General features: G+C 41.2%; 1 pseudogene; it reads right to left on the reverse strand.

Moving 5' to 3' along the window:
- Positions 1-8,013: 8,013 nt before the first annotated feature.
- Positions 8,014-9,155, reverse strand: LOC103726783 (annotated as a pseudogene).
- Between the last annotated feature and the right edge of the window lie 1,258 nt (positions 9,156-10,413).

Raw genomic sequence — 10,413 nt, forward strand, 5'->3', positions numbered from 1 at the left:
TTCTTACTTTTCATTTTTCCTTCTAACAGAACTGTTTCCAACTTCTCATCCAAACCTACTCTGAAAAATAGAACCTTCACAGTAGCTGACACTTTAAAGGCTATTACCAGGAAGCATGTCAGCCAATTTATTTAATTGCACAATCTGAAAAAATAGTCATCACTAGAACAAAATCCAGAAGCTTGAATGTGAAACCCCAGGAAAGCAGCAGACGGAAGATGAATCAAACTCAATGATGCTTTTTCAATGCTTGCCCGGAGAACTGTGATTTGATGACCTTTAGCAAGCAATCACGGTGCGCCATGATTAAAATAGTCACATCACAATCTAAAGGAAATTGGACAATTTGGGAAGAAAAGTCTTTCAAACATCAAGAGGGGAGAAAATCATTTGGTAGCTAAATTAGAAACATTTATGTCATCAGTTTGACATAGCCATTAGACCCACTGACGTTATAAAACTTGTATGCTCAAGAAGAAATCTACAGGATCATTCCTGTACCTGCCCCAAGAGAATGCCTGGGTTAAACCTGCCAACAGAGGAGAGCATGGATTTCCATCTTTACAATAATAACCCTAAGAATAAATTAGAGAATGGGACACTAACAAAATTAAGTAATAGGGAACTAGAGAGATGACTCAGTGATTAGGACCACTGACTGTTCTTCCAGAGGACCCAGGTTCAGTTCCTACAAAACTGTAGGCCAAAATCAACCTTCACTCCCTTAACTTGCTTCTGTCTGGTATTTTGTCACAGTGATAAGCAATTAACACAGATTGTATGTGAGTAAGTACTAATTCACCATAAAGTGAACCTGAGTTTAAGGAAAAACACTGAGTAAACCCTAGGTCTGACACTGGACATAAAGAGAGATGGGTGGGTGGGGATAGCAGAGGATGAGGTAGAATTGTGCAAAGAAAAGTCAGAGCAAAGGCAATTCCAAATTTTCATGTTAGGAGTCTGACCTATGGGCAGTGGGCGTCATTAAAAGAATTAGTGGGAAAGGAATGTAGTTGGATTTGTACCTTTGATTATCAGACATCAGAGGGGACCATTGTGTTGAAGGTAAAGCTGTTAAGGGTGATTGTAGTGGCCTTATCTAAGACAGGAAATGCTGAGATAGTTGGGAAATATAAAGGATGCATTGTAGGTGAGAGAAGTGATGTATGAAGTCCTTCAGGAAACTGAGAACATAGGCTCACAAATTTTTGTTGTTTTTTTTGCCCCAAGCTGGCCTGGAACTTGATATGTAGACAGACTGACCTCAATCTCACAGAGATTCACCTGTCTCTACCTCCCAAGTTTTGGGCTTAAAGGCATCCTCCCCTATACCTGGCAGGCTCACAATTTTTTAATTACATTTCCAAAATTCTTTATCCTCAATGCCAAAGCTGTGTCCCTGGGGCCTGGTTCCTCCAAGGGGCGGGGCCTGCTGTGGAGAATTGACTACTGAGAGTTAGCCACAGAGGGAGGGGCTTCTGGGAGCCATCTTGGACAGGAGCTGTGACCAGAGCGTGGAAGCTGGGCGCATGAGAATGGAATGGTCCAGCATTTACCAACCTGGGGCGAGGCTACAGGCCCACGAGGCTTGGGCAAATGCTAGCAGTGACTATGGGTGGCCCAAGGGAGTGATCTTGAGTGGCAGGCTGGTGATCTAGAATGGCAGGCTCTGAGCCACAGTGCAGAGCTGGGCACTGGGTGTTCATTTCTTTGTGAGTCACTCCCCCAAGGTATAAACTATAATAAATTCACATAAAGATATGTTATATGGTTTGTCTGATAGTGCAAGAGACCCAGAGAGAACTCGGGCGACAAAACTGGCATAGTCTGGCCCAGATAAATGAACCACAGCCTTGGGGATGTGGGTTTGGGGAAGCAGTGCTGTTCCTGCCACCTCTGTGTCGGGTCAGCTGGGTTCTGATTCCCAAATCCAGGAGCAGCTTCCAGGAACCCAGGGGAGAGGGCGGTCAAACCCCATATGCTTAATAGGGTTAGTGATAGTCATGTGGGTTATACAATGAATTATAAAATCTGTAACTAAAAAGAGGCCAGCCACAGGTAAGTGTGGGCCACAGCTGTGTTGTAAATGTGGGGGTATGTTTCAAGTATGTGAAGATTTGTTAAAGGTTATTGAGAGACTAGATAAACAAACTGAGAGATGAGACCCCAGAGAGGGTGTGTGGCCACTTTGTATAATAAAAGATATGCCCCAGACAGGGGAAGCTGAAAAGGCTACAGAGGTCCTGGCAGATCCAGTTGCAGAGCTTGGAGAGAGAAAAAAGGCTGGACGTTTTAACTTGTGTGAGGTCCAAGGACTCAGAGAAAAAGACAGATAACAGTAAAAACAGAGATGACCTAAAAGTAAAAGTAGCTAAAGCTGCCCCTCAGATTCAACCATTGATACAAAAAGAAAAAAAATCTAACAGTGCTTTAGCTAAGAAATATTCCACACTGGAACTGTTAAAACCAGGAAAAACTTAGAAGCAAGCAATCAAAGAGTCCCTAGCCATGTGGCTTGTGAGAGTGTGGGACATGGGAGCAAATGACATCAGTCTAAGTCCTTCAAAAGCTTCACAGCTGAGTTATATAACCACCCATCCATCCTTGTGATATAGGCTGTTCAATCTAGGCCAATGCAGAGGGGAGCAGTCCTTAATGGGATGGCTGGTTGAAGGCATTAAAGGTACATGGTCATCACCAAGGGAGACTAACATGATTATCAGAGGCTGGAGGACTATAAAAGTGGGGCAGGCATTACTGAGAGAGCTAGGTATGAAAAGAGAAATATATGATGTCCAGTTCACTGGGCCAGATAAGACTATGTTCACCAGAGATATGAAGGAAAGCTTAATTCAGACGGGACCTCAAGAATGGTATGGAGGTTTAATGGTTTTGCTAAGCCCTTTAATAGGACAGGATCTTTACAAAGTGAGAGAGGTTTAGTAGATCTAAGTGACTCTGACCAATGTGTGAAATGTGTCTGTAGAATAACAGAACACCCTACAAGAGATATAAAAAAGACCAGGCAGAAGAAACGGTCCATTTGGGTTACTCAAAGACAAATGTGGCAAGACGTATGTTGAGCCCAAATTCCCAGAAAAAAAATTGGTAGAAAACCAAATTCAGTACTAATGAGTTTCTGGAAGGCTTTAAAACAAGAAGAACAGTTTACAAAAGGCATTCAAAGGATAAAAACTGTCCCAGGGGTGGTTAAGGATCCCCAAGGATTAAATAAGATGCATTTCTCTTCTGATAAAGGCTATACTAGGGATGGAAGTAGTTTTTCCCACCAAGTTCTCCCCCAGAAGCCAGGTGTGGCCAATGGAGAAATGACAGATATGGCTACAGTCAGGAAGCAGACCTAGGGCCTGCATGACTCAGGGAACCAACAGATGCAGCGGGGACAGGAGAAACCCCCTGCCTCTTTATCCCAGTGCAGGGCTAGGCAACTGGAGCCAACACCTGTAAGTGTATCAAGACTTAAAGAATACAAAGAGACTCCATGTAAAATCCCCCAAGTGTGAAATGACTCCAAAGGGATAACTAAAGATAGTGAAGAACTAACCAAATTAATGCCTCATACCCATGCCATGGTACCTAACAAGGATCTATGGAGAAGACAGTTAATACGAGTGGCTAAAACCTTTCCATATTGTTAGACCTTGTCTATGATTGATTTAATATAGGATGCTAACCTTCCTTCAAGTGTTTTACAGATGTGAAACCCATTTGAATGATACCTGAAGAAGCAAAGGCCAACTATAGCTATAAGATTCTTGGGAGTTTTATGGTTGGGTAAGATAAAAACAAAGGCTCCCAAACTATACAAGTGTTAAGAAAATCTACAGTACCAGGGATGGGTTGCCACCCTTTGAGCTGTTGGTCAGAGAGAGACCCTAGAGGGCCTCAAATTCACCAAGGCTATTACCATCTAATGTTGGTTGTACACTAGACAGGTCGGTAAGGCCGTGTTGCTGATGACAGTGCATGATGTGAGGATGGAGTAGAAGAGATGGAGCTGAGACTAAGCCAAAATCTCCATGCCACTGGGTAAATAGCTTTCATAGTGCTAGAAGGCGCTATGCAGATGGTTAGGGAAGAAAGTTTCCCCTATAAGTCTACTCAACATTGGACCCTGTGTGTTGCACATGCCAAGCAATGCCTGCAAGTGCAATAATGGCTCAACTAACAAACATATAACGGACAAATTTCTAATTGGATAAGGCCTGCTAATAGGGGTGGAACACACATCTGGTGCTGTAGTCCAGGCCAACCCCCTATGTCATGGAATGCTACAGGCCCTAGTGGAGAAGCCATCACAAGTATACTGTTTAATGAATATAGTACACCTACGGGGATATCTTCTAGGCATTTGTATTTAGATTCATCTAGGCATTTGTATTTACATTTGTGTTTGTTTAGATGTATCTACTTCCTTCTATTTGTCTTTATAGTAAAAGAAACATCACTGAGATAGATCAATGGCCACAGCTTAAAGACTAATAATGGGGAGCCCCAAGAAGTCATTGCTCACCATGATACAAGAGAGATTGCTCTACATCTGTCACCCACTCCAAGGCTCAGGGACCTTAACGAAAGATTGGCAGAAAGGTTCTAAGAGTGGAGGAGAGGGGTGGAGAGTGTCCTCAGGGCCTGGTTCGTCCAAGGGGCAGGGACTGCTGCAGAGAATTGACTGCAGAGAGTTAGCTATGGAGGGAGGGGCTTCTGGGTGCCATTTTGGACAGGAGCTGAGACCAGAGTGTGGCAGCCAGGTGCACAAAAATGGAATGGCCCGGCATTGACCAACCTTGGCTGAGACTGCAGGCCCACAAGTCTTAGATAAAAGCTAGCGGTGACTATGGACAGGCCACAGAAGCAATCTGGAGTGGCAGGTTCACGATCTGGAATGGTGGGCTCTGAGCCACGGTCCAGAACTGGGCACCGGGTGTTCATTGCTTTGTGAGTCACCCCCCCCCACAGTATAAACTATAATAAATTCACATAATGGTATGTTATATAGCGCAAGAGACCCTGAGAGAACTAGGGTGACAAAACCCAAAAAGGTCAAAAAAGCCAAAGGGAAAAAGAGTGAAGCGGCTGCTCCACCTTAAGCACTGGAACAGAGAGACTGGGAGCCATGGCATGAAGAAGAGGAAGGAACCCTGTCCCTGCTATGAGTTTAGGATGATAGAGACTGTCACCATCTAGAACGAGGAAGAAGATGAAGACAAAGACCAAGGAACATTGGAGTTTATAATATTATACTCTTAAATAACAGGAATTTTCAATTCAGATTACTAATTTTTAAAAATAGTTTTGAAATGGGTGCATTGCACGTATTTGGACAACCCACTTGTCACGCACATCACAAATGTTTTAAAAACTTGATAAGTGAAGAGAGAAAACATGAACATGTGAGATGGGTGGGCTTTGCAGGGCCCAATTAAGCATACTCCTAAAGCTCCTGCAATCAGTCTTCTAAACACCCTTCTGGTGTTTTTGTATGCCTGTGCTTACAGACTCAGCTAAGTCCCCATTAAAATAAGCATTCAGTTTGTTTTTCCATATGTGAAGTTTCAAAAGTTACATTCACTACCAACAAAGCCTCTATAGACAGGAAGCTTGACAGCCCTAGGAAAGGAATGTGGAGGCCCACAAGTGCTTCCAAGCCAATGTGAGAGAAACCAGTACTTAACTGATCAGCATTATTTATTTCTACTTCTGGAGGAACATTTTCCTCCTTTCTAAAGAAATGCACAGTGATCTGTGTATCTATTAAGCTTCCTTGCATCGCCATGGCCTGAAGGAATTATTTGTTTTGTTCTTGATTGCAGTTTTCCTTATAATCGTATATTTATCGGATGGTTCCACAGCATAGTACAATGCCATTGCCAATTCTAGATGGCAAATATTTGTCTCAGTTAACCTGCATCTCTGAGAAAGTTCATGTTAAAATTGTATACACAAAGGTCACTGTAGCCTAAGTTGTCAATCTCACCTGTAATTTTTTAATTATATGAATATTAAATTAAGCAGGGATTTCTAGAGGAATGGAACCAATTAATAAAATACGCATACATATATATGAATTTATGAGGCTTATTTACACAGTGGAGACTGTGGAGTGAAACAATGGCTCCTCCCACACTACAGAGGAACAGAACACAGTTTGCTCAGTCCAAAAAGCAGAGTGCTTCAGCAGTCCCAACCTAGTGCTGAAAGCCTGAAGTTTGCCAGAGAGTCACTGATATCAAGCCCTCATTGGAAGACCTAAGAGGCTGGGACCTAATGTCAGTGGAGGACTGCTGCAGCAGCAGCTCAACAGCAGCAGGAAGAGAACAAGGATGAGGATGAGGACAAGGACAAGGGGGCACACTCACTCAGAAAGAGAAAAACGGAGACACATACTGCTTTTCCCTGGACCTTTGTATTTCTGGGCAGCCCTCTGGAAGACGTTGTTCACTTTGAGAAGGAACCTTCCCCACCAGTTAATCCTCTCTTGAAGTGAGGATCACAGTCATGCCTAGAAGAGAATTCTAACCGGGAATCCTGTCAAGTTGACAAGACCAACCATCACAAATTGGTTTTGCTGAGAATAATGGTGCATCCTAAAGTCCCGGTACTCGGGACACTGAGGCATGAAGATCATTAATTCAAGGCCAGTCGAGTGTGCACAATGAGACCCCATCTCAGCATACACACACACACACAAACACACACACACACACACACACACACACAATTAAAAATAAATCTTTTAAAAAGAAGTCTGTATAGTGAAGCAGTCCTGGTCAAGGTGTGCTCTGACCACTGCCACTGTCTTGGCTCTAGTCTTCTTCAAATACAGATGGCTTAAATTTACCTTTCCTTATTTGTATCCATGTTATTTCTTTCATTGTCTTATTGCTCTGGCTCAGATTTCAAGCACGATTTTAATAAGAGCAAAGAGGATGAGCTCTCTTATCCCATTCCTGAAATGCAATTTCTCTGTATTTAGTACAATATTGGCTATATAGATTTGTCGTATACAGTCTTTATTTTGTTGAAATATGTTCCTTCTGATTTCTAGTTTCTTTGGTACTTTTATCATGAAGGGATGTTGAATACTGTCAAAGGCCTTTTCTGTAGCTATTGAGATGACCATCTGATTTCTATCCTTAAGTCCATTTGTGTGCTGCATTATGCTTAGTGACTGGTATATGCTGAGTCATCTTTGCATCCCTGGAATAAAGTGAATTTATCATGGTGTACAATCTTCTCACTGTGTTCTTGAATTCAGTTTGCAAGTTATCTATAGTTTTCTTTTTTGTTGTGCCCTTATCTGGTTTGGGGATCAGATTAATACAGTCCAAGGATATACTCTCTATTTTATGGAACACTCTGAGGAGCAATATTACCTCATCCTTAGTCATGATACCATGCCATAAAAGTTGACATCAAGTCTATCCCATCCTGGGTTTTTCTTTGTTAGGAGACCTTTTATTACTGATTCAATTTTTAAAATGATTCACTGTGAAATTCATCAATTTAATTATTCTCCAATCAAGAAACAAATCAGTATGCTATCACTTCTATTAACTTTTTTTTTTTTTTGGTCTTTTTGAGACAGGGCCTCCCTGTAGCCTCAGCTGCCCTGGAACTCACTATGTAGACCAGGCTGGTCTTGAACTCACAGAGATCCACCTGCCTCTGCCTCCCAAGTACCGGGATTAAAGGCATGCACCCCCACAGGTTTACAGCAGTTAAAGTATTATTGCTTCTGTGTATGAAGGTTTGAAAAATCATATTTTTCATAAAATACAAGAGCGACCAATTTTATCATCAAGTAAAAGTAAAAATTGGGAGTCATTTTAAATTAGTCCAAAGTGGCCTTTAGGTCTTACTCGTAGGCTGTTGTGCTGATACCAGGACAAACCAAAGTGTAGGGTTGGGTCTGGTTTTGTTTTGCTTTTCTTTTCAGTATCCAGTGCTCATGAAATAAGTTCTGGAATGTTCCAGTTGTAAGGCATGGATCTATTTGGACCCCACCACTAGTCTGCTCAAAATGTAAGTTACATTTTGCCAGATCCATGTAAGGTCAAAAAATTCATCATCCCCTCCTTGGTATTCATTGCCTGGAAATCTACTCAGTACTGAAAAATACCTCCAATTCCACCAAATCATTTCACAAATTGGGACCCTTCTCATGACTTATCTGTAACAATTTCTAGTGTAGCTCCAAATTTTTCTAGTTGTACACCGTTCCAAGAAAGGCATCCTTTCAGTCAGTTGCTGTCCCCATCCAGTCTCTTTGTCTATGAAGTGCGATTTATCCTTCTCACATTTTGAAATTAAATAGAAATTTTCTCTTCTTCTGTGCCTTGGCAATGAAGAGCATATCTCATTATATCCAGATTTTCATAGACTATTAGAATCTCTACAGCTTTCATTTCCAAAGCCTTTATTGTATCTTCAACTCCAAAACAGTGCTTACCTGTGTCCTGGCTAATTTCATCAAAATATCACCCTATTAATTTTTTCTCTTGAATGAATTTCAACTTGTAGAGGGCCCCCATAGATAATTCAAGCCTAATTGAATCCACTTTCACCACCATAAGATAGATCAGCTAATTTTAAAACTTTTGATTACAGCCTCTCTGTATTAAATTTGTCACCTCGCAAATACAATGATGTATTAATTGGTTTGAAAGATTCAAAGTGCTGGGTTAAAGGCCTGTGCCATCACACCCTGCTCAATGTTGATTTCTTCTCCTTTCCTTCTTCTCTTACAATTGTTCCATAGTAAAAAACCAGACCATTTGGAGGTACTTTGTTATAAATTTTGATTCTCTGTTGTACAGATGTAATGGCTCCCAGGACTCAAAGACATTTTACTTGTTACTTAATGTTAGATGCAATTCCAAATTCATCTGCTAACATTTTTGTCACTGTGAAATCTGGTCTTTGGGAGGAATGATTAATGATGTCATGCTTGTGCCAAGGCTCGGACAGTCTCCACCTCTTAATTAGTTCCTAATCTTCTAGATCTCCATTTTCCTAAGGGCAGCACTGGGGTCCTCCACCATCTTCTCACCTCCTCCTCCCTAAGGGCTCAGTCCTGGGCACTAGCAGCTGCTCACGTAGGACACCAGCTCTCTCTCTCCAGGCGGCTGCATGTCTACTGATTCAATCTTGCTGCTTGTTAGAACTATTTAAATGGTTTGTATTTTTTGTTTAATTTTAATGTTATGCATTGAGGAATTTATTCTAGATTTGTCAGGCTTTTGGACATATAACTTATTCCCTTATAGCCCTCTAGATTTCATTGGGATCTACTATAATCTCGCTCTTTTCATTTTTTGCTAGTTTGGTTTCTCTCTTTTGAGTAAGATTGGCTTAGGGTTTCTCAAATTTGTTTACTTTTTCAAAGACCAACTCCGATTGAGTCTATGTATTGTTCTTTGAGTCTCCACTAATTTCTGCCCTTATGTTTATTTCCTAGCATCTACTGCTTTGGGATTTAGTTTGGTTTTGTTTGTTAAGATCTTCATGATTAGACGATTTGAGATTCTCTGATTTTTTTTTTTTTTAATCTTTGCTTTCTTTTTAATTTATTTTCTTTTTACTATTCTGTTTGTGATTGGGTTGTGTGTTAAAAAAATCTGTTTGTGCATGGGATGTGTGTGTGTGTGTGTGTGTGTGTGTGTGTGTAGACCAGAAGCTCACAACAGTGTCTTTTTCACTTGTGCTCCACTGTAAAGACTGAGGCAGAATCTCTTGTTTAACACAGATATTGGCTAGTCTACCTAACCAGCTTGCTCCCAGGATCCCCTATCTCCACCTCCTGAGTACTGGGCTCATAGGCAGGTCACCATAAATGTGGGTGCTGGGTCAAATGGTAGGTTCATTTGGAGTTTTTTAAGAGTTCTCCATACAGCTTTCCAAAGGTGTTGAACAAGTTTGCAGTCCCACCAGCAGTGGATGAGTGTTCCCCTTTCCCCACATGCTCTCCAACATTTGGTATCGTTTGTTCTCTTGATGTTAGCCAGTCTGACTGGGGTAAGATGAAATCTTAAAATGCTTTTAATTTACATTTCTCTAATTACTAGTGATGTTGAACAACTTTTAAGATGCTTTTTAGCCATCTTTATTTCTTTTGAAAACTCTCTGTTCAGTTCCTAAGCCCATCTTATAATTGGGTTACTTCCTTTCTTGATTCTTTGTTTTTTGACTTCGTTATATATTCTGGATGTTAAACTTCTGACAGATGTGTCGCTGGTGAAGATTTTCTCCCACTCTGTGGGTTTTCTCTTCACTTCTTGGCTGTTTCTTTTGCTGTACAGAAGCCTTTTAGTTTAATGAGGTACCACTTGTTGATTCTTTATCTTAATTCCTGAGCAATTGATGTCCAATTTAGAAAGTCCTCTCCTAGTA

Source organism: Nannospalax galili, unplaced genomic scaffold (genome assembly GCF_000622305.1).
Source record: "Nannospalax galili isolate Female #2095 unplaced genomic scaffold, S.galili_v1.0 scaffold388, whole genome shotgun sequence".
NCBI classification, from domain to species: domain Eukaryota; kingdom Metazoa; phylum Chordata; class Mammalia; order Rodentia; family Spalacidae; genus Nannospalax; species Nannospalax galili.